The 25450-nt window shown below is 39.1% G+C and overlaps 1 protein-coding gene across 5 annotated transcripts in view; it reads right to left on the bottom strand.

Moving 5' to 3' along the window:
• LOC109852858 (homeotic protein antennapedia) overlaps positions 1–25450 on the bottom strand; it is a 147865-nt gene that overhangs the window by 91119 nt on the left and 31296 nt on the right. For 3 of the 5 annotated variants that reach the window (XM_020424414.1, XM_020424405.1, XM_020424408.1), the window contains exon 1: positions 12245–12440. The exons of the other annotated variants lie outside the window; for them this stretch is intronic. The gene's annotated coding sequence lies outside the window, so the exon portion shown is untranslated. Of the gene's footprint in view, positions 1–12244; positions 12441–25450 lie in introns of those variants that run through there. 5 annotated transcript variants of the gene reach the window in all.

Genomic DNA, 25450 nt, shown 5'->3' on the forward strand with positions numbered 1-25450 from the left:
ATCTTTTTATATTTAAAACGAGAGTTCAATCATCAAACTTTTTTTGTTCATAACTTTTTTATAAACAATGAGCGACGGATAAAACCTTCATATTATTATTCAGAGAGGTGACCTTGATAACATATGTCAAAATTGTTGAGATCGGAAAATAGTCCGTATAACTGCATAATTACCCTATCTGCTTTCAACGATGCCTACTTTCTCAGGTGTGCAATTCTTGTACAAGATTTCAATTGGCCGTATCGGTTATTTTGCGAGAGGAAATGTTGCAGAGAAAGCAGAAAAACGGGAAATAAATGAATAATGCGGGGCAAAGAATAATTTTGAAATTGTTTTTTTGTGTAATCAAACATTTGTTGTTGCAGCTTCGCGCAGTAAAGTATTTTTTTCTCGGTTCGATCGATATTCTTTGCCCGCGCGTAGCTTTGCGAAAATGAACGTGCACATTTTAGTGAGCAACGTTTTAATTTTTTCGTATATATAATTAGAAATAAAAACACTGTAATACTGATTTTTGAGTCAAAGTGGACGGAGGGAGCAAAGAGAGAGACAGAGAGAGAGAGAGAGAAAGATAAACGAACTGCAGCCTTGCACGGCGCATCGGCGTTACATGGGAATGACAACACGTGTGTGTACTGTATACGTATATACGTATAAAGCGTACGGTATACAGGCACCGCAACTGCCGCCTATAGCAATCGTGCGACGCGCCGGGTTTCTGTTAGCAGTGGGTTATGTTCACCTGCCTCGGCGCTCGATCGGGGCCCGAGACGCGGGTCCGTAACCGGCTCGGCAGCATGTCACCCTCTTGCGCGGGTGACTCTATGCCTGGTTCCTTTTACTTTGCAGTCTCGTCACGCCGTCCCTCCCCTGCGCCTTCCACCGTAGAAAACGGAGGCGCGCGAACACGCAGCCTTAGGGCACGTTCACAACGGCTCGTTCAGTGGCTGATTCTCGCACCCCACGATTCTCATATGTAACCTTGTACGCGACTATCGGCTGATAAGGCGAAATCCTTCGAACGCAAGAATTCCATTCCATGATCAAGTTGTGTTTTCGAATTAATGGAAATTAAGAAGTAATATATTATTTTTTTTTTTAATACAGCCGCTTTTTACAAGATACAAGTTTTTACGGCACAAAACTTACGTATTCTGCGAGATTAATTCTTGTGATAGGAGAGTTATAAGTTCATTAATTAGTAGTGTCAAGACTCGATGAATAAGAAATTTTAATTGTGGTGACGTTCACACGTCGGAACCATTTTTATCATTCCAAACTCATGTTTTTTTTTGCTAGCACGTGATGCGGGGCTTGCATTAAATTTGTCGTAAATCAATTAGGACACGTCTGCTGAATTTCTAAACGCGGTCCGCAAGGTTATCATTATATAAAATTTTAATTCGCGATGTGTTCCTTCTCTCTGTTCACATGCTCGTTCCTGCTCCACCGGTTTCAGGGAATTCTTACGCAAATGTTCGTGTCGTGATACCGCAAAGTTAACTACACGGCGCGCGGCCTAGAAAATCTCTGGAGCTGAAGAATCAACATCCACTCTTTCGTCATCAATATCGATACTGATCTGAGTGTAGCGAATCCATTTGCCTCTTGATCATTTAATTGGACGAATTGAGCGAATGCAAATCGTAACAGATGAGAATAAATCTCACAATAAAGAAATATTTAAAAAAAAAATAATAAGATAGTTTTTATATTTTTATAAACAATGAATTATTTTATAACAATTGCGACAGTTTTACGGTTTATCTTAACAATTACATTCCGTCTCTTGTGTACTAATTTGAATTTAAAAAACGGTTGTGGTATAGGCGCGCGCACTTCTGTAATGAATATTTCATTACTTCTAAGACAAATGTTTCTTAAAGTAAATTATTAAAACCGTCGTATGACGACGTGAGGTTTACAAATGTAGATATAGAACATGCAGTATTGCAATTCGCAAAGCGTAAAAGTTGCACGCGCATCTTCTCTTTTTTTTTTTTTCAATCGGTATAACCTTGCGGCGCTCCACTTCCAATGTTTTTTATGTCGACTTGAAAAATTGTGAGTAATTCTACGCGCGAGTCCTATGTGAACCATTTACGTTGAAATATCGTCCCACGCGTAGATTCGGTCCACGATAATTTGTGTACAGAAACAAAGGACAATAGAAATCGACGCTCGAGAAACAACGAAGAGCGCGCGTGAAAAAAACCGGAATAAATATCAATGCAAACAGAAGAATGTTGTAAAAAGAACAAGAAGAACGACAGCATTTCGTATAGCAATGTGGAATGACGAAGGAGACCCATGACCCCACCACGTCGTCGTAGCGCGTCCAATGTACAGCCAAGGAGGAAGACGTATTTTCGGCTAGGAGTAGACCGACCCCTTCTTCCCGAAACGTGGCGCGTCCGGGAAAAGACAGAATAAAAAAAAAAAAAAAAAAACATTCCATAAGCGGAACTCTCGTTCAGAGTGGTCCCGGGGAGTAGAAAGGTGGGCATATAGCGAGCAGGTTCTCACGCAAGGCGAAAGAGACGGATGAGAAGGGGAAGATGGCGGCCGCCAAAGCCGCGAACCGGTTGGTGTTCGTCCCTCTAGATTCTCTCCTAAGTTCACGGCGGCGCCCCGATACTGTAAATCCAGTTTGGAGCTGTGTCTGTCTTTTTTGCAATTTATGCTCGTTATCACGCAACCGCCGGTTTTTAAGGTTAAAAATAAATGCGCGAGGAGAACGGGATTTCCGGAGTCGGTTCCGTCAAGAGAGTTTCGTGTGCAGTGTTTCGTTAAAAAAAAAGTTTAAAAACAATTTGTTTAGAATTTCACGAATAAATGCTGCGCCGACTCATCATGTGTCAACCACCATTGCGAATGGTATTTGTGATACGGTTGATTGCTACGCACAACACACACTGCGGAAATGTCGCTCGTATATCTATTTTACGTACAATTTTGTATGTTGCATTATTTTTGCAAAGCTTTTGCAATGTATTTTCGTTCGAGTTATGCACTTTGCCGGCAAGCGTAATAAATCTGTCAACTGTAAACTGGTATCCCGAAATTTATCGGCGTTATCACTTGAATGTAGCGCTGAAATAGCCACGTCTGCAAAACTGGGTATATCCCGTCGACACACAGCGCGGCCTTTGGATTCTCGAAATCTTCGTTGGTCGCGCCATCGCGCTTGGCCCAGTGCCTTGTCCTGCGAGAGTTCTTAATCCCACAAATACCCCGTAAGCGCATCGTCGTCGACCGGGCAAAGCCGCTCGCAAAAGTTATCCTTGCTTTGAGAGCGTAACGAAAACGTTGCAGGGATGAAAGCGCGAGAGATATAATGCAACGAAAACGCAAATATGAGGAAGAGGAGGAAGAAGAAGAAGAAAAAGAATGTGAGAGAAAGAGAGAGAAGGAAAAGGATCGCAGAGAGAGAGAGAAGAGAGAAAGAGAAATAGAAAAGAGAGATCAGTCTGTAAGCTTGAGGGTACTTACAGGGTTGCAGAGTAGTGGTTCCATTGTGCTGTAACGACACACAAGACCCCCCTCTGCTTTCCGGTAACCCTCACCGCCCCTTTACAGTCCCGATGTCCTGCCACGTTTCTTGTTTGCATGTATACACACAGCACAAACACCACAACGAAACACCGAAGAAACACTGTCGACGCCACTGTCAGGTAAACCTACCGCAATTTTGTACACAAAACGCTTTCATTCGCGCGCGACAAAATTTCACGTGGAGTTTGTCGAAATACGGTAGCTCATTGACGTCGAAGAAACAATCAATGAAAAATTAAAGGAAACTAAAGGCAAAGAAGCCTTACCGAGCAGCCATAATGCACTGCGAAGGCACAGAAAGGAATAGGTCAGCACGAGGCTTCAACACGGTGACCACTCCCCCTCGGTGCCTCTCGTTCATCCACCACACACGATCACGCTCGCTTTACACCTACACCGTCGCTCGTCTATCCCCACTTATCCTCTCTCGTTTCACCTGCGCTTCTCTTCTTCTTTTTTTTTTTTTCTGTATCACCGATAACGGAAGACGTATTCGTTACTTCATGCGCTGTGTAAACCCCACCGCATGTGATTAAACATGTGCCTTTTGCGACAGATCATCGCATTTATCATATGTACAAGACAAACAATTAATCTGATCACGATCATGAGTTTTGAATTAAAAACGTTTTAGATTTTTATATACTTAAAAAACTTGCGTGCACACACAAGAAAATTTGTAAATCAATATGAATGCATAAAACGAAGAAGTGCAAGAAGATACAGTAGCTTTTTGAATTATAATTGCTACGTTAATATGATTATTAATTAGTGCACTCGTGCGTGATTTTCCGTGAATTATCAGATGCATTGTACTTTAATAGAGGTGGAGGATTATGGTCAAATAATATTTCATTGTTCACATTTCCATTTCTGCCGTGACCTCTAAATACCGATAACATTTCTATATTAGTGCTTAATCAAATAAAAAAAAAGAAAGTGTGTGTGTGTGTGTAATTATCCATAATTAATTTACACTTTTTTTTATTAAATAATAAAGTTTTATTAAATAGTAATTTATGGTATTTAATTCCTCTTTTACCCGTAATATCATATGTGTTCTTTGTAATTAAATTGTTATAATGTGAAACACTTTGTATAATTTTCTTAGTAGTTTAATTTAGAGCGCTTAAATTTTTTCAAAATTTGTAAAAAGAGTTTGGAACGCAGTTACATTATAATAATACATATTCCAAAGAGTGACGAAAATTAAGATAAATTTAGTGAAGCCAGTTTTATTTTATAAATAAAATTAATTAAGCTGATTTGAAAGAGCAACTTGAAAAAAATTATATATATAATATGTAAACAGATGTGTGTATTCAATTGACACGAACAAAGCAAGATACTCGTGGAAATATTAATGTGCACTTATACAAGAAGCAATTGACAAACATTGACACACAGATAGCGATATCGCATTGCTGTTGTTGTTGACAAATTTCATCCTTCAGAAAAACAAATGTCAAACGCTGGCTTATTATCGTGCCTAATGACAGCTTTGTGTGACAGGTTGCTAAAGTAGACGTAGCATCTCATTTGATTTTTGACAATGCACCAGCTCACACTTGAACTGTTCCAATAATCACAATTTACGCGAGTTAAACCTCGAATTGCTGTCTTATACTCTCTCTCTCGATGCTGTAAATATACTTTGACTATACTTTGGCGATCTGTCACACAAGTAATCACGTGCGATAACGAGCCATGAATTTGGCATTTGTTCTTCCGAAGAATGAAACTTTGTAACAGCAACGGCAATGTGATACTACTGTTGCTATTAATGCATCGTTTCGAATATTTATTAATTGTTCCTTGTAAGATATAACGTGTGCGTATATATATATGTAATAAAAGGAACAGTAAACTGTGTCTTTAACGTCTAAATTTACACATTTATCGTTAGCGGCATATCGCATTGTCTACCAGTTTCTTCTTTTATCACCACTTGTGTAATATATAAGTGGAGAACTAATTATTATACAAACAGTACTTGATTATAGAAAAATAGTAGGTTTTTCTTTAAAAAGTATTTTTTCTTATGAGAAAAAAATACCACTTTTTCGTACCTCTTACAATTGCAATTTCTTGTGAAAAATGTGATACTTGTATGAAGCAAACTTGATATAAAATATATTAAAAAAAAAAAAAATATATTGGACAGAAACCATTGGAGCCAAAATTACAGCACAATAGATGCTATTCACGGATTCAACAAGAAACCGTTATCGTATGCACTTCAATAAACCGATCTAAAACTAATGCGTGCCCGTCCCATTGTATGTATTGCATTCGAACAATCCATAATGCATGATTCTCACTGCAATGATATATTACTACACGATCTAATAATTAGCGGACTGTTTCCGAGCAATATTAGAAGTAATAACCAGTATATACTATTGTGATTACCGAGGTGCAAGATAATTTTGAGAATGCATGAACGTTACAAAAAATCGATTATATTCGTAACATTTGTTTTAATAAAAAATTTTAAAACCAATAAAATATAACTAAAAATTAAATTTTTGCAATATTCATATGTATCGCGCAATATATGCGCGTTAATATAAAATGTATAAAATACATATCAATATATGAAATATTTAAAGAGAATACAATATTAAGAAAATAATAAGAACATAATATTTTTATATATCAAGTAAGTTTGAATGTAAAAGAATATATAATAATTATCGAGTTTTTTTTTTTTTTTGAATACGCGTTGCGAAGTAAAACAGAAAGTGATTATAAGGAAGTTAAGATATAGGTGTTTCAACCTTCTCATGTTAATCAGACATGCGTGCTTTGTTTGTACGGACGTGTATGCGTGTAAGTCTGCGGTAGTGATAGCGAAGGAATATGCAAAATACGCGTTTGCGCGCGTACACATGCGAGTGTAGTATTTCACGGATCAGAAATATGATGCGAAATTTATATCCACACAATGTACACACAATGCAGTTGTTTTTTTCTTCAATCGCGTCTTACCTACGAGAAAGCCTTATATGAAACTAATTATAATTAGGTGCAACGTGGCGTTACTTAATTCGACTTTTAAAATAGACATCGGCAGCGTGAACGCGCACGATGCGCGTTGTAATGAGGTTTGTATATCAATACATCTTAAATGCACTATCGCGATAACGCTTCATCGTTATTAATTTCTGACAAATTGTTTTCCGCTTTATCTTCACAGTTCTCTCTGTTTTTATCCGAAAATATAAGTATCTCATTTCAATTTACTCTTCTTAAGGATACATAGTGATGATGTATTTCAATTTCTCGCTGTATAATATTTTGTGACTCAGTACATATTTTGATCTATATTTACTTTTCCTTTCAAACATCAGATTGCGAATCGATTGTTTTACATCAGTATCGGACTAATGGCGAGGCAATTGCCGTTAAGAAGCAATCCGGTAATCTTGATGTATCTAGGAACTGCTTGCGATACATTAAGTATATTCTACGGTGTATCGCATAATCTCTGTGTGCCATCGCGACAACCCAGCTTAAACTAGGCACCGTGTAGCCGATGTCCGGTACGACCGTACGGACCTGTCTCTTCTCTCTTTCTCTCTCTTTTCCCTCTCTTTTGCCTACTAAGGGAGTGACATCATCAGCCACCTATGTCTACCTCGCACCCATCCGGCAGTCCGCGCACGTACTTTCGGCCAAAAGAAGCATTAAACCAAAAATATTGTCCGTCTGGAGTTGAACTTATAAATCAACGAACACCAGCAACGACTAATGACACAATCATTGTTTTACATGGTCATCGCTTTACTCTTCTGCAAGCCGGGATTTTTTTACATTGTTACATTGCTTTTTAAAGTCGAATTTATATTAATATGTACACTATTGTATATTAATATATGTACACTATTTTCGATATATTTTAAGAATTTTATAGTGCATGACGTTAGATAAACGCTTATAACAGACTGTCATTATGATAATGCGCAAATAGTGTTTAAACGATTAACTAAACCAATAAAAGCCAGGAAACTTACATTTCGAAACCTGGCCTTCGAATGTAAAACGACGAATGCTGCGTTACCGTTAGACTTATTTCATTCGCGTGACAGTTTTTTTTTTTGTGTCTGCTCTAATTTACGGAGCGGTTATGGATAAGGTCATTTTTGTACATTAACACACCAGGTATGAAAAAGAAATTATACAGGTGACGCAGAACTTTTCTCTTGACCTTGCTCTAAAAACATTTTGCCACCCCTCGCGTTCGAACTACTTTGTAGTGTATTTTTGTACATCCATCACGTTTATTCGGCAGGGAGAAATCCCATTATGCTTTAAAGCAAAGAAAGCGATAATTGAAGCATTTGCTACAGTGGTTAAGGTTAATTGTGTAATAAATTTTGTGCTGTGGAATCCAAAAGATAGATAGCAATACAAATTTATATAAAGAGATAAACGTTCTTACAAATATATAAACAATTTATATTTTTCTACTCTGTAAAGTGTTGTAATCAAAAAGTACATAGTATAATTATATGTATATAATATATTAAATATATACAATATAAGTTTTGAAATATATCTATGCTGAAAAAGTATATTTACTATACCTACATCGTAATGTTACGCGCGCGAAAGCAGCTAGTGTCGTTGTCCGACGGTAGCTATAGTGTAATATGGATCTCTATGTACGCAAAAATATGTCTTCTATTCTACTATAAATCAAGATATTGAAAATTTCTATCAATGGAATTTATCGATTTCTATTGTCACAAAAGTCAAACAATTATTCGTGTTAAGTTCTTATTTGTTATTTAAAATTGGTTTGCATTTATATCTATATTTCGGTTTAATATTTCGTAAATTTAGCAAATAATATTATCTATATTTAATAACATATGAAGCAAAAAATGTTAAAAATCGTTTTTTCTCGAAATATCTAATATTAAACAAACTTAAGCAAGTAAATTGGCCAATGTGAGCCTAAACACAGTTAACAGTGTGTAAATGTTTTGCAAATAAAATTTATTCAAAAACATTTAACGTTTCGATCTCCGGATGGGATCATCTTCAGAAAAAGAATACATGAAAAATCCTGTATAATGAGAACAAAAAAAAAACAATCAGATATAAAATAAAAGTTAAAGGATCAAATACAGAACAAAATTACTCACAAAAATAAATCAGAAAAGACATTTGACTCGCAAGATGTAAGTTGCAAACGTGTTGTTGAGAACGTGTACACGAGAAAATGAATAAACGTGTTGTATCTCTCACAGTTGTAATGAGACTAACGGTAGGTCGAAAATATACAAATAAAAGAAAGATAGAGAGACAGAGACACCTAAAGAAATTGAAAGGAGTTAAATTATAGTTTCTTAAACTTTTCCACTACCGGTAAATATATATTATCTAGTAGATCGGTGTCACTCTGTAAATTAAGGCCAGCCGTTTGTTTCTTAATATAGAGCATCTCATAAATTAATTCGTAGAAAATCAATGAAAGATAAAAAAGACGGAAAGTTTCACGGCGCGATTTCTGTTTGACTTCAAATTATAGATAAGATACTTGGCCATGCGTCGTTTTTTTTCGAGAATGATTCGAGATCTGGCGAGCCTTTTTATCATCTAAGGTTTGTTAAGTTTCGAGCGACACTTATCTTCAGGCCGCGGGCACTCGGCCGACACTTTGGGGGGTTGCGAAACCGAGAAAGGGCGATCGCGGACACGACAAAAGGAGGTTTCTTCGGTCGAAGAGGGAGGGTCGCTAAGGTGTCGTGGAGTTAGAAGAGGGATGGAAGACCCGGGGGCGGGCAAGATCGCAAGAGGGCAAGAGGCATCGGATGACATCGCGACGCCCGAGGCTCTCTGAGCAAGTTCTCGAAAGTGTCGGCTAAACTGATATGAGAAATGGTCGCTTCGTGCTGCCCGTAGGGGATGAAGGAGCCTGGCTACACCTATTCGTTATACGGTCGGAAAACGCTCGAGCACCTCGGGTGTTCGTAAACCCCTTCATCCGATACAAGGACAAGCGAGTGTTGCACCTCCTATATATTTCTACTGATATCAAGAAGAATAGCCAGTGAATTTCGAATACGTTCGCGTTATTAAATGTTTCCATCAAATATTTTCAAAGTACAGTTAAGTGCTGAGCGTTTCTCACACAACATAAATATATCGTTCTGTTATAAAAAGCTTGAGAGCCGATCAATTAAACAATATTTTAAATGCAAATTATCCTTATTAATAATATAAATAATTTTGTTAAAAATTGACAAAAATATTTAAATATAATAATATAATTAGTTTTCTAAATATATTTGCATTATATTAATGTTAAAATTCAATATATCGCGTTACGTTTAAAAACGTTATTTTTCTCGACTTTATCAAGTGATACTTAAGCGTTTAACATATCTAAGTGAACTCCAGTTTGATATCTTTCTGTAACCATAGGGTATTGCATAGATAGAGGGTGCGCGGTAAGAGGAAGATGACGCACGAGAAAGTCTAAAGGGTTGGTGAGGGTAAAGGAACGCTTATCACCGCCTGCAGCCGCGCCGACCGTCGGATCCTTATTTATGGCCTCCGTCAGGCGTCGGTGCGATGTACTACCTATTTTACCCTCAGGTTCCACGATACTAAACTCACTTTATTTTCGGATAGATACGGTTTTCTCTCAAAAAAAAAAAAAAAAGTCGAAAGCGACTACTGAACGCAATCGGTGAACTGTCAGAAGGACCAAGATACTCTTTGAAAAATAACGACTTGCGAAACTAAATCTCTGCGCTGTATATAAAAATTCCGTTCATTCGGATACGTAATTTTGATGAATAAAAAACAGGTGATTTGAGTGCACAGACTTTTGATGCAAAAAATTGGTTTGATCACGAAGATTTGATTGTATTGGCAACGATTATATAGAAGATAAATAAACTGCCGGTAAACTTGACCTAATGATTATTAACCACCTGGCACGCATCCTGGTCGTTAGCAATATATCTGACATGTAAATAGCTTGTAAAATTACGAATACTCGTTGCTTTGGACTACAACTTACATATTTATCCTTGCGTGTTAACGTGATTTATTATCGACACTCTATGAAAAAATAACGCATAATTTACTCAAATATTGCAATAACATAATTTGAAAGACGCATTGTTTAGTGGAGCAATACGTGTTGCCAAAGTGAAGTATACACAAATGACAAAACACGTACTTTTGCATATGCCGATGTACACCAGGATAACGAAAGTAAAATATTTAAATATTTATCATACTAAAGTAGGAAAATGAATCAGCTTGATCGAAATACGCTCAATGTAGATCTCCAAACGCAATGTAAACTTTACAGATTAATTAATTACCGAGAAGCAAGTAGTGTGATAATAATAAATAATAATAAGAATAACGGTCTCTATCGAGCAACAAAAAATAGATCTTATGGTTTATTGAAATAGAATACGAGTATAAAATTCACATAAATGTAATTACAGACGTTTCGGCCCTTACTTGAGCCCTCTTCAGTGTAATAATATATTTTACGATGTGTATACACAGATACCAAGACTTAAAAATAGAAGATAATCTTCAAATTTTATTCTCAAGTTTTACAAGTGTGCATTATTCATTGCGGAGATAAACAAATATTTTAACGTTAGATCGCAAATACCTTATTCACGAAAGTTTTTCACGTCAAGTTTAAAACGACGTTAGAGAATAAGCGTTCACACAAAATAATAGTTATTTTCAAATAATAAAACAAAGTTTGCGATAATAAATAAATTACTGACGGTTACGTGACTGCCATTTCCGCCTCTCTTTTTCTCATACTGAATATCTATGTAGCGTATCTTTTTTTTTTCTTATCCATATTCTTCATGATCTTGTGAATAGATCATTATTTTTTTGTAAGTTTTTATTAAAAAACACTGAAGAAAATCCCATAGTGGATCGAAACGTTTGTTAAAAATTTTTAAAAATCTTCGAATTATAAAAGAATTGTACCTGAACATCTGGTGTTAGCTTGTTATTGTCATTTCCTTATTTCTTTTTATTAAAATATTCAACGAGCTGTAAACATATAATTGAATAAATAAATTATCTCATAAATTATCAACTTTGAATATTTTAAATCATTCAATTATTTATATGTTACAATTGCGAGTAAATATTTAATTGTGCAAACAAAATATATAAACAAAACATATAAACATGAGTATTTTACGATTAAAGAAATTTTTGAAATTATAATTGCATAAAATAGATTTATTGTAATAGTAGAATAACAACATTTTTGCGTAATGTTTATTTTTATTTTGTAGTTACTTGATACTCAAAATCACTGCGAAATAAATGACCAAAACATGTTTTCAAAGGTCAGACCTGTATTTTGAGAACTATTTACGATAAAAATAATAACAAGATGTCTAGAAACGAGTTTTTAGTACGCTGCAAAATACAATTCGATCAACAATTAATAAGTCTAAACAAGGTTTAAAAATGTCAGTCAGTTATAGCAGCTCTAACTGACGGAGCATGTGCACTGCGTGACGTTTTGGCGGGAGAATGATGTCTATAGCTTTAATAACGTCAATTTTTGACATAACTTGTTTATCCAAATAAACAAACAAATCTTATGAATGAATCGAGACACTGTTGTTTATTTTTTCGTGCTGTCACTGCGCTAAATTACGTGGCGACTTACCGTGGCGGTTAACACGGGATCAACGATAGCGATGTCGTCTTTGCGGAAGGGTAGTCCGCGCACGTTCCTTGCAGCTCATGATAGTACCCATTCGAACCCGTTCTCCCAAATTGGTTGCTCCATCCGGTTACCTCGATTACCTCGAGGCCTGGTTCCGGGGTCCTATAGCCTTTTCTCGCACTTCCTCGCTTTTATTGCTCGGACGTGCGCTCAGAGCGCGGGCGGAGTCGCCGGGACGGCGCCAAAAATCTCGCGGCCGGTTATATCGATAATTGCGAGTCGGGTCCTCATTCGCTAGATTGCCCGATTGGCCGCGAAGAACGCGAAGGACGTTCCTTTGCACAGAACCAAAACCGCGTACAACCGCGGCGGATCTCGTACACCTCCTCGCGCGTTTCGCGAAGATATTTCCGCGGAGGTATCAACGACGACTCCGGGATCTCGGGGACGCTCTTTCACCGTCCAAAGCAAACTTGTTGGATGGCAATACGTGAGTTAAATGTTCACCGCGGATGGTTTACGGCCCGATAGTCCCCACCTCATGCCGCCACGCGGCGCTGCCTCCGTTCTCTCTCTCTCTTTCTGCCGCGCTCCTCGTGCTTTCGTCCCACTACTGTCGGCTAGAGAGAACTTACTATCTCGCTCTCTCTCTTCCTCGTTCTCTCTCTCGTGGTCTCTCTCTCTCTCCCTCTCGTTCTCTCTGTCCCTCGTACTCGTGTCGTCTCTTCCGCGTGCATGGTATTCTGTCGTTGTGTCTTGCTTCGTTCCATGATCCCCTAACTCTCACGCCTCTGCCTGCGCCACGGCTATCCTGCGGCCAGCGCAAAGGCGGGGAATTCGGACCGTGGAAGCGAGAGCGCATTAGCAGAAGGGAGAGCAGTGACTCCAGAAAGAGACAGTGACATCACGGGACACGCGAAAAGAACAGAGACAAACGATCACGCACACACACGTAATCGACTTCACACGTATGAGAGGTGGATTTATATGCAAGGGCGTTGTTAATGGCGGGAGGGAGCACGACGGAGGGTGTACGCTGCCTCTTTTCCACTTCGCTCTGTGTATTCCTTCTTCCTCTTCCACTCGCACTATGAATAGCTCTTTCTATATTTCTCCTTCTCTTCCTATCTTCCTCTCTAAATATCGCTTTCCTTCTTGGTTACAAACCGTCCTTGTTTGTCGCAAACAGTATTTTCATCCCTCTTCGATATCGCGCTCGCGCTCTCCAAGGATAAGTTTGATGTCTCTGTCGTGCGCGCGCGTCTTTCCCCTCTTTTCCGTCCCGTTTCACGGACGTTCTCTCTCTCTCTCTCTTTTTCTTTCTCTCTTTCTCTTGTCGCCGCTAACTTTGTATGTACACTCACAAGAATGGCCACGATGACGTAACAAAACACGTGACTATCGTTTAGCCAATGGTAGATAGTCGGTTCAAATCTCGCGGGCACCGGAGACCCCACCTAGCGGTTCACCTTCAGGGCTGGTTATCATCGAATGTACGTGCAGGATTGAGCCATTACCTGGTGTGTTGCTTGGCTTTATAGTATAATTATATAGCGTCGCGATACACATCGAGTAATGGTGATTTGTGGCCGTTCCTCTGCACGTATATACATACTCACTCTTCTCTATGGCCACGTGGTGGACATGCTATATGCAGGGTACATTGACTGCCACTATAGATTTTCAAACGTGACAAAATACAAAGGCAATACCTTAATATATTTTTGTCTTTGTGTTCACTTGTTTTGTGTGAGTAAATATTTATTGTGTTTAGCAATCTTTTTCTCATAATTTTTTACGGATATACTTTCGATCATATGGTTCAAAAGTATTTTAAATACGTACAATAGTGTAGCGCATAAATCTGTATAGAGATCTCATATTTTGCATCGGCTGAGGAAAGAGCTGCATAGAGATATAGCGTTTAAAGAATACCATGAATCAGTAAACGTGATGTCTACTGAAACCTCATTCGACGCAGCTTGAATAATTTAGAAAAGTCAATTCACACGACGTCCCATTAATTTGAATTCGCGCGAGAATAAACTCTGCGCTGCGAAATTGCGTTTCGCCATGCGGCCAATTCCGCTTCTGGCGAAATTTAAATCGAGCCCACCTAAACTCGGCACCGAATTTAGAGCTGGAAGTGCCCGGTGGACCGTGCGCCCGCGCGCGCGCGCGCGCTGCAGTGCCACCCCGCCGGCGCATACATCATCCGATATTTATTTGTCGCTCTTCCTGAAGAATTTAAAGCGTGTGGAAGCTCCTACTTTTTTCGTCCAGCTATACACGGCAATGAACAGTTTTGGAGAAGATACCGTTATTATGGCGTATGACGCAACGAATGGTATCGCGCGCGCGACAAGTCCGATATATTGAACAATAAATAATGTCGAGACGTAAAATCGATGAATTGGAGCCCCCAGACTTCTTTCCTTTGCTTGTTTGTTTTGTTGAACAACATTAAATCGGCAAACCACGCAAATATACAAAACAAGTAAATTTGTGTACAAAAAAAGAAACAAAAAATATAACCCTCTTTCTTTTTTTGATAGGTAAGATATATTTCCCTAGATTATACTGTCTCGTGTTTTCTGGTCAGAAAAAAAGAGATTTATATCAAACAAACAGTCTTTCTTACGTAACATAGATTTTATGAAAAATGTACATTTACAAACAACTGATTATATAAGTTTTTTTCAAGTTACATATCAAAAGAGCTAAAGCAATCAAAATAATAAATCACAGAAAAAGAACCACGTAGTTGTAAAGACGCGCGCGCATTTCTGAGAGTTAAAGTGCAGGTGAAAATCTCAGTACGCGTTTGCTGTTTGACGGAATGTTATTGCGGCCATAATCGCAGGCGCCAACAGGTGCGAGCCCGTACAAGCCTATATGGAATACACGTGTGTGCTTGCAGTAGTACGTTTGTGAGTCGGTATACCTATATTATCGCCATAGGGCAATAAAGACCCCCATCCCTATAATCTGCGGCGGAAACAATAACTAAACAGGCAGGCAAGCCAGCCAACCGGCACTGATCCAGTACTAGTCGTTCATAACGCTAATGGCTACGAGACTGTCAATATTTTGACACTTTGCCTTTATACGTGATCGCTTAACCTTTTATATACTTCCAAGCTAGCATTCTGTTTTGGTCGTCATTCAAAATTCTTAAGCTTAAGAATCTCGAGATTACACACACACACACACACACACACAACAAAAGAGAAAATTGCATTACTGCAAACATGACAAAGTCAAAGTTTGTTAGCACTTTTAATATTTATTTATATTTTATGTTCCATTTTGACTTATCCACAGCGCGTGCATCTCGTACGTATCTGCGCGCGCTACTTGTACTTATGATAGCTCTACGTATATACAGGGTGTGCACGCCTATAGAGTCCGATCATCGCTCCCCGCGCCTTCATTGGTTCACATTTATTAATTCATATCTCAATAAATATTGCGAATTATGCAAAATGGTATATAACTTTTCTGTTCAGAATGATCCGATCTACCTACACACGTCGGCTTTATAATTCGTTGTCAGACACCCTGTATGCACTTGTTGAAAAACATCTGGACTATATACACACAGAATCGATGTATATACGCATGTATATACGTCATGTGGAAGATATATGTTTAATGCGTGATACAGAGAGAGAAATTTCCAACATATCTTCCAGCTCGATCTACCTTCTTATCACAGGAAAATTGTCCTGCCCCGCTCTGTGGCAGATCCCCTTTCCCTCCCGTTTCTTTAGCCTTAAGAGAAGAGAGGAAGAGAAAGAGAGAGAAGAGTGACGAGAGGGAGAGAGAATGTTCACTCCTCTAAGGAGCAGTCGTATATTACTGGCCGCGAAAAAAAGACCATCCACAGGACGTTTAATTTCCAAAGCCCTTCCGCCAGCTCCATTCACCGTGTCTCTGAATCCACGAGCATGGCACAAATTCCGTCATTCAGAGCCCAAACCCTCTCGCCGCTCTCTGTAGCTCTCTCTGTAGACTTACGACTGCGAGGCACGACGAAAAGCGACGTCATGTGCAATCTTCCCTACGATACCTCAGACCCTCCGACATACGGAATGGCAGCGGTAAAAAAAGCTCATTCTGATACACAGTGCGTTTTTATGACTTCGTCATGTAATTATAAAAAAAAAGTTTTTTTGTTAGAACGCGTGATAAAATATACGGATCACGTGCAAAGAAAAAATATTTTGTTTCTATTCAAATGTTTGCTTACGTCAAGAAAAATGCACATGAAATATGTGAACAAAAAGTTTTCTAGTAGTATTGTGCACATACATTATGACATTATCTATGCATTCCACCAGTTAATGTTGACGTTAGATATCAGCCGATGTTGTAAAACATATTTACTTTCTGCGCCATTAAACGCCACGATTTTTACCGCAAGCAATCATGCGAGTTTTGAAAATCGTCGGGTTAACCTAACGGCGCTATAAAATCTGGATTCTGGCGGCACGCGCACTCATCCCCGTCGCCACCCGCTCTGCGGAGTAACCCTCCACGAGTCTCCACACCACCACGATAACCTAGCGACACTTCTTCCGCTACGTATATCCTCATTTGTCCGCCGTGTTTTACAACTCGACTCTCGCTTCACGACCGCTAAACGTGACGAATGCCTAGATCCACATACTCCTACAAATCATGAGTTCGCAATCCGCACATGTGTATACACTGCACATGTGCACTCGTTATTTAGTGGAATATAATAATACTAAAGTCACTATATTATTAACATGTAATATTATAGTTTTCACAGTAATATCTGTTAATTTAAGAAAATTGTTTTTGATTATAATGTACTTTTGATTATAATATATTTTTGACGATTATTTTATATAAACCGCGCGATGCTGTTTTAAAAAATTAAGAAATTCTCGTAACGGTATTTTTATGGAAGAGAAGAGATACGAGGTTTTGAGTGCTTTAGCGCGAGACGGGGAAGAACCGAAGGAAGGGTGTTTCTTTAAACGCCACCGGAACTGCTTCTTGTTTACAACGAGAAACAAAGTTTACGCGGTCGGAATTAATCTTCGAGCGAGGCGTTCGTGGGGTCTCCAAATGGCGTCAGGATCAGTAAGATCCCTAATGAATCTAGGCAAAGGACCCTCGAGAGTCAGGGATCTTGACTTTTGAGAGGGCGAAGCCAACTTCGGCTCAGATGTTGGTCTCGCAGTAGCCAAGACTTGGTCTTGAGTTTCCAACGAGCCAAGGAGTACCCTCCATGTTCCGTGAACTTTCAAATGCTCGCGTTTATACTCACGCATTCAACTTCAAGGAGACTGCAAGAATTCTCTGCCATAACGCAGAGCGATTTAATTTTCTATAATAAAATTTAGCGTTCATTATTAATTCAATTCTGTTCTTGATTTTTTATTCGATCGATTTAATTCGAATATTTAGGATGTAGAAACTTCGCGCATTAAATCTTGATACTTTTTTTTACTTTGTTTGTCGTGCAACACGTGCTGATTTATAATTACAAGTTTCAGTGTAGAATGCAGTTCACAATGCTTTCGCGCGTCCGTATTCAACGTAATTATAGTCATACTTGTTGACCGCGTCCATTTCCACCATGACGGTTACGAGTTGGTTGCATTATGGTTGACCGAACGATTTGATGTTGCGACCGCAAATGTAACCGCAGACCGTGTTAATATCCACTTGGTTTTGTATAGTTGCCGGTATCTACGTAACTAGTCGCGAGCTCATCTTTTAAATGCAGCGATTGCATCTTCTTGGAAATATCAACTTTTATAACTTCTAACCGAAATCGATATTATCAATATTATTATATACTGCTAATATGATAATGCAAGTACATAACATTACAATTTCGAGTATAAAGAGAATCAAGAGCAATCGAATGTCTCCTATAAATAAATGAGGTTATATCAGAGATGACAAAGTGCGCGGGTGGCGATCAAACGCACACACGAGTGTTTCTCATACATAAATAAATGGTGCCGGAGCATGGAATTATCGGTTCCGAGCTGCCACCGCCAACATCGTAGGCAGATAGCGTGTATTCCACGGCACCGTTCGCGAGGGTCTTCATCTTCCCCTCCCCCCTCCTTCCCCCTTTTCGCCGCCCACTCTCGCGAAGACATGCCCAGGTATACGTCGAAGTAGTAACGAGGGGAGTGAAGATGGGAGTTAGAGACAGAGAAAGAGTATTAAGTTCTTTGGACACACGGGCACGGCGCATACGCAACCCATGGTATCAGGTATAGCGCAGTGGCAAGCCAGCGTGTTGGCGATAAATCATGGGTTACCACATTGTAGCCCAGTAAATCATCGGACGCGGGGAACGCGAGAGCTTCCCAGCGTGAAATGAAACGAATTCATCTCTGTCATCCCCCACCACGGTGTGCACCCATCCGCCTCTCTTTTCATTCCCTTTCCCTCTCTCGCGCATCCACTGTCGCTCTTTCTTCCGCTTCCTCCCTCCAGCTTACCCTTCTCTGCACCTCATCTACCACCATCCCTCAATTCGCCGCCCGCCCCTCTCGTCTCACCCAGCCCCTTCCCGCGTGCGTCCGCGTGTTTTCTATCCTCTGCACGCAACTGGATAGGGTGGATAGTTATATATAATTCTTGGTCCCACCCATCTACCCCCGTTCACAGTCTTTTCGAAAAGAATTGTCAGAAATTCTTCACGCACACGAATTTTTCTCGGCCGCTATATGACGTTCATTCCGATTGCCCTTTCACAATGGTGTTCAAGTCTCGTATTTCTTTTTTCTTAATGTATGTTGTGCACGCGTAATAATGCACAAAAATGGGTGTAAAATGTTTGTATTCATGCAAACAAATCTTCATTCCACTTGTGACGATTTTCCGTATTTTATACTGAACATAAGCTTTTTATTTTATACTGGCTTGCTTTTAAAGCAAATCTTGAAGCTTTTCTTTCTCTCTCTCTCTCTCTCTCTCTTTCTCTCTCTCTCTCTCTCTCTCTCTCTCTCTCTCTCGTGATGTTAAGTCGTAGCGTTGCGAGTAGGCGCCCCTTACCGGGGCTCACGTCGGCACCGCAATATTTATCGTAATTTGATACAAGCGGACCACGAACAAAAAATTGCTGCGAGCTGTGGAGTGGGAGGTCAAAAAGATGAGGTAAGGGTGGGACGAGAGGTGGTAGACCCATACATTGCGAGCAACTCAGACGCAGCCGCGCCTCCGCCTTTCTCACAGCCTCCCGGCAGCCCCTATCGCCTGATACCGCTCATTTCTCCTACCACCCCGCGCGTATCGGAACTCTTCACCACCCTTCTCATCTGTGTCATGGATTTTCCCGAACATCGATCATATTGAACGCAAACAATTTTGTGACATAGAGTCGTTGTTATAATCTAACATAAATAAAGAATTACATAAATAAAAAGTTGCTATAATATGAAAAATGTACTAAAAAAATTATTACTATGAAAATATATTGCTGCAACAATATAAATATATAAATTATGCAAATATAAAATTTAACGTCGTGTGTATGTAGAAAACATTATTTAAACAGTAAAATCTATTTTTGTACAAAGTAACACGTACGCGGCATGTATAATTTGTTTGTTTGTGTGTTTTTTTAAATACAACAAAAAATTATAATTTTTAATTAAAATTATAATTTTATCTACAAAAACAAAAATAGCAAAATGTGTTGAAGGTAAATAACAGACAAAACACAGAAGAGATACAAAATAAACATAACACAATTCTCCGCGGTCAGGTATGAAGAAACTCGTTTCCACCCGTCGAATAGGTCTTAATTAACATCAGGTAGATCCTGGGAACGCGCGCGCATACCATCTATTTATCATTTCCAATTAAGTTATAATCTGATATAATAAATAATACCGTTATCGCAATAAAGAAGTGACAGTTTTTGATTTATTTAATGGGAAATTTGATCGCATTATGTAATGATCAAGAATCAATAAGCCTTTGACGCGAAATACATTGCGTTTTTCTTTCTCGGAAAGTGAAAAATTATATAGTTTAATGTTTATTACATTTTTAAGCTTTCTTCTTTACTTCGAGCGCAATAAGACATCCTTGAGGAAAAACGACAAATTCATGCGCGAATAAGCATCGTGCTTGCAATGAATGCACGACTGCAATTAATCCGACGAAGGTCGTTGGTACGACTAGCAAGAATGCAAGGAACTAGTGCACTAATTAGGAGTTATCTTCATTTGTTCTTTTATTTAATCAGTGCCGTGGGTGGTGAGCGTCAGTGGGGTGGATGCTGCAGAGGTGGATGGCGGAACAAGAAGGGGCGAGAAAGAGAGAGACGATAAAGAGGGGAAGAGGTTTCTCGCGTTGCGGTGGCAGACTATTACGGGACTCCCACATAAATTGGATTGTCGCTCGGTCCAAATGTATGTAGCGATAAATCCACCCGGCGAAAATAATGGCGACTCATTTTGTAAATGGCGTAAAACTTAAAATTGTGCCGTCTAGAAGAGATGAGTTTTATGGACGCGATGACGGTGCCGCTATTGCGATTGGTATCGCATCCAACAGCTATCGATCAATATATCAGCTTAAGAGAGAGACAAATGAAAAGATATTTGCTATCGGCAATAGAATTTTATTCGACGTAAAAACACGGCGTTTATATAATTCTAGGTTATACGCAATTCTACTGTTGTATAAAAAAACAGTTATAACAAATCCATATTATATATGTAACTAACTTTTATGTTATTAAAAAAATACTTTACCTATGTTTAAGATTTTTATTTCAAAAAGGGCGCGTTGTGTTTACTTGTGTCATTGTAAAAGTTAACATATAGAATAATGTTGCGCGATATATCGATATAATTTACTTTGCCCTGCAATTGAACTATCAGTCTGTGTCTGCGTTTGACGCACACGAACACTCCTAACCCATCGGCCATCTACTAGTGACAAGAACCGAACCTGGGACTACCCTTATAGTCGACTTCATTGAACGCGGCGCTCGTTTATCTCCAAACGTGTATATCATCCCCACCTCTCTCGCCTCGCCAATGTGCCAACCCTGTTTTCGGTTTCGCCTTCTTTATCCCCCACCAGACTTCACACACTCGGCGTTCGATACGGAGAAATTGTAAACTTAAATACTCCGTCTTCATTTACCAATGTTCAATGTTGACTTTCTTTGTTTTTGCTCGCACATTGCTGCCAAGAATATTTACTTAGGCTTGCTGGTTTTGTTCTCACATTGCACATACACACACATTTAAACGTGTTACGTGAATACGCGCGTCAAATTTTCACACGCGAAATATTCAATATATAATTTTCTTACTGCGTTCAGACTGCGATATGATTGACGCACTAATAAAAAAAACTATAGTACGAAATTCTTCTCGCAAGGAAATGTAGAAGAAGTTTTGAGTCTGTAATAAACTATGATGCACATATGAGATAGAATTCCGAGTGACATTCAGATCTGAAGGGTCATTATCGCGCTATTTTGTAATATATACGCAGATGAAATTGGTGCTGAAGCACGTTAGGCACGCACTTTCGCAAGCTATAACGCATATATTACGAGCATGCTATTTCCTTTCCTCTTCGAATATGAAGGAATTTTCATTTACGAAAATGTCGTCAAAAAAACGTCAAACTATTCGCGCGTAATATACGCATACATACAAACAAAATGTATAATAGATAGTTTTTTAACGATTAGATCTATATATTTTTCTATAAATATCTTAATTGTACAAAAGTAAAAAAACATATCTGAAACGTGTATGAGAGTATAGTTAATAAATATAAATATATAAATATAAATATAAATTTATTAATATTGGATAAAAACGTAAAAATTCTTGATAGCGTAAAACCTTAAACGTTGTTATTTTAATAAAACTTTGTGAAAGTAGCGCGGATAACATTGTATCTGGGCGCGCAAAACGTTCAGATAAACCGATAGAAAACCAGTGATTGGAATAAAGCTACATCACCCGGCGCTTTTCCGGCGGATCTCGTTTCACGGCTCGATTCTGTCACAAAGCGAGCAAGGAGTTTCGGTACCACATTCTCGCCGAAGGGATAACTAGAAAACTTCTTTTCCGCCCAACTGCCTTCTTATCCAACACACGCCTAATACAGAGAGCCACCCCCATCTTAACAACATCCGCGCTTTCACCTTCTTTTTATCTTCTGTGGCAGTTGTGCAGTCGTAGAGTATCTTCGTGCTGCAGGGACGTGTTCACCCAAATGCGCTGTTAAAATTTTGGACACAATCTTACCATTTGTCTTGCGGGACCTGAGAATAAATCTTTGGCGGCTCAGGCGGGCTGAGAAAAACGCCGTGCCCTACGTTACTCACGTGAGCTGGTAAATATATATGTGTGTGTACAACAGACGCGCGTGTCCGTGCAAGTGTGCTCGCGTGCACACGCGCGCTTACGCGCGTGTGTATGTGTGCAACGGTACCCTCAGGGTTTCCACCTTCTTATTCTTCTTTTTCTTCATTTTGCCACCCTTACGGACACTGGCAAGCACGCCGAACAACCCCTGGAGCCTTACCGACCGATGTTCCATCAATAAATCATAATATTCGTATTAACATTCTTCGCACTTCTTTCGTGCTACAATGTTCTATCTCTTCTTCCCCTCCCCTACCGTCACCAAAATGGATAACTTGCGACGCATCGAAGCGGCAAAAAAAGTTTCCGACAGAATGAAGAGATGATTTGTGCCACGTAAAAACGTATGTATAATAACATATATATGAGCACTTCCATACACATTGTATATGTTGACTACAAATTGTGTTGTATTCATTACGTGTCGATGTATTGATACATATATGTCACGTTTTTTCCCCTCTCCGTTAGAAATATATACGCGACCCTTACAAATAATTCTGGAAACCTCTTTTTAAAAAAAAAAAAAAAAAAAAAAACAACAAACAAAAACAAAATAAACGACTGTAATTTATAAATAATTAACGGCACGACAATCACACAACTACGCGCACATTTTTCATAAACTTCAACTACATTCTTTCGAAAAAGTCAAAGAGGCGTTTGGTGTGACGCGCTATGTATTCAATGTGTAATTCAGCTTTCGCTACGATCAATGCACTGCCTGCGTGGAACGGAAAACAAATGAATGACAATGATATCGTATATCAAGTACCGACAGTGGGGCGTGGAGATGCGATGAGAAACGAAATTGCTGCTTGTATGTGTGTGAATTTATGAACGCGATGCATTATTAGTTTGTCCGGAACCTCCAAAAATGCAATCATATCTTTTTCCCCTTCTCCGTGTGTATTATTATTGTACACGTACGTTGTGTAACGTATTAAAATTAGTAATATTCTGTTATTACATAAAAAAAATAAAAGTTACTAGAAAATAAAAACACACCGAAATGTTTTCCTTGAACATCTTTAGTTCACTTAAAAGGTATAGAACATTCGATAAAATACTTGTTGAAAAAACAACTGTAACTGTCTTTTTTATTAAAATTAAACCGAATCGTATGTATATGTCGTATATTTTCCTGAATTGTTATCTTTTCTATTCGCACGTATTGCATCACGGGATGAATGCAGCGCGCTATACCCGACAAAGGAATACCGAAGGCGAATGCATACACACATTTTAGAGTACTACTTCATATAACGATAACTCAGAAACGCGACGTCGTCGTTCGCCGCGTACGCTTTGCCCCATCCGTGAAGAGCCCCGGCGTAAAATATGTGTCTGGTGTCTTATTCTTCACCCGGTCGGTTTCTCTCGAAGGCAACAGGAGAATCGAGAAATGGAAGAAAATAAGACAAGAAGAAAAGAGAAAGCACTCGAAAGGGGTTTGAACGAGGACGTTCTTTCCACAACTCTTCCGAATCCTCATCACTGCTCCGTTGCTTTCCGCTACGCCGTTGCCTACATTCACCATTTCCACTATTCTGCACAAAATTATTATTATTGTGGTCCCGTGAATGGTCGCGGAATACGCTGTCTGTCACATTAGCGGTTCGAGAAAGGATATCACGTATTCGATATAGTCGCGATATTATCAACGCCACACTGGCGACGCTGTCCGCATGTTACATAAATATGATACAGACGGTTGTCATAATTTTCCTCTTTGTGTACGCAGGATAAAAATATTTCTTTAAAAAATCATTAAATTTTGATTCCTTTTTTTACAATGTTAATAGTTGTAACATTAAACAATTGCGTAATATTATTTAATTGAAAAAAGCCATTACATATGGCTGACAAAATACACTTTCATGGATCCCCCAAATGACGCGAGTCAGTTCTTCATGACGATGAAAGGAAGATTACTTCGCAGTGGTTGCTTTAGGAGAAGGGCAGAACGTGTCCTTGCATACATTTAAAATATTCTCGTTGAGAACCTCCTCTCATAAACTTCCTCATAGCTGTATGTACTTAATACCTGTGAAAGTGTGTAAAGGAGTAATGTATGCGGCGCTGGTAATGCACTTAGAAAGATAAGAGTTTCCCACTTATCCAGGGACATTACCGGATCTAAAAAATCAACAGAGGTTGCAGAAGAACCGAAATTTAGCGAGAAAAATATTAACGCTGCAAATAGCTCTGCGGGTTTACTAAAAGCGATAGTCTCACAGACCGGTTTCTTATCAGTGATAAACCCGAGTAATTAAAGGATTGTAGAATATCAATTACGATTGAAAGATATTCAAGAACTTGACGCACGTGTTGCATATGACGCCGAGTACACACGACGATGATTTGTTAATATTTTTTACATCTCTTTACGCACAACAACCCCGAACAAATTAACGCGGAGTTAGGTTTACACAACGCCATTTCTGATATCAAGATGGGGGGTTGAACCTTTCCCCGGTAAGAAGCGTGCTTTAAATCACGGACACTCCGTCCGTTGCTCTCCTCCTTTGTCCTTAGTCGATCGTGGAACCCAGCAAGCCGTGGCAGGTTCTACTTATCTCGAGAAGGAAAAGGGAGCACCTTCCTTTTTTTTTTTATCTAGTTACGGAGAGATGCGAAGAAGCGTCGCGCGCGAACCAACCGAGGGAGAGAGACTTTCCGGCGGTACAAGAAGGCAGAGCTCGCCCGAGGGGATGGCGCGGGGCTTGGAGAGGGGGTTGAAAGCAAGGGTGTTATCTGGGTGGCGGAGGACCGAGTACCAACATAAATATTAGGCTCCTCG

The sequence above is a fragment of the Pseudomyrmex gracilis genome, unplaced genomic scaffold (genome assembly GCF_002006095.1).
Source record: "Pseudomyrmex gracilis isolate BER0280 unplaced genomic scaffold, ASM200609v1 scaffold_38, whole genome shotgun sequence".
NCBI lineage: Eukaryota > Metazoa > Arthropoda > Insecta > Hymenoptera > Formicidae > Pseudomyrmex > Pseudomyrmex gracilis.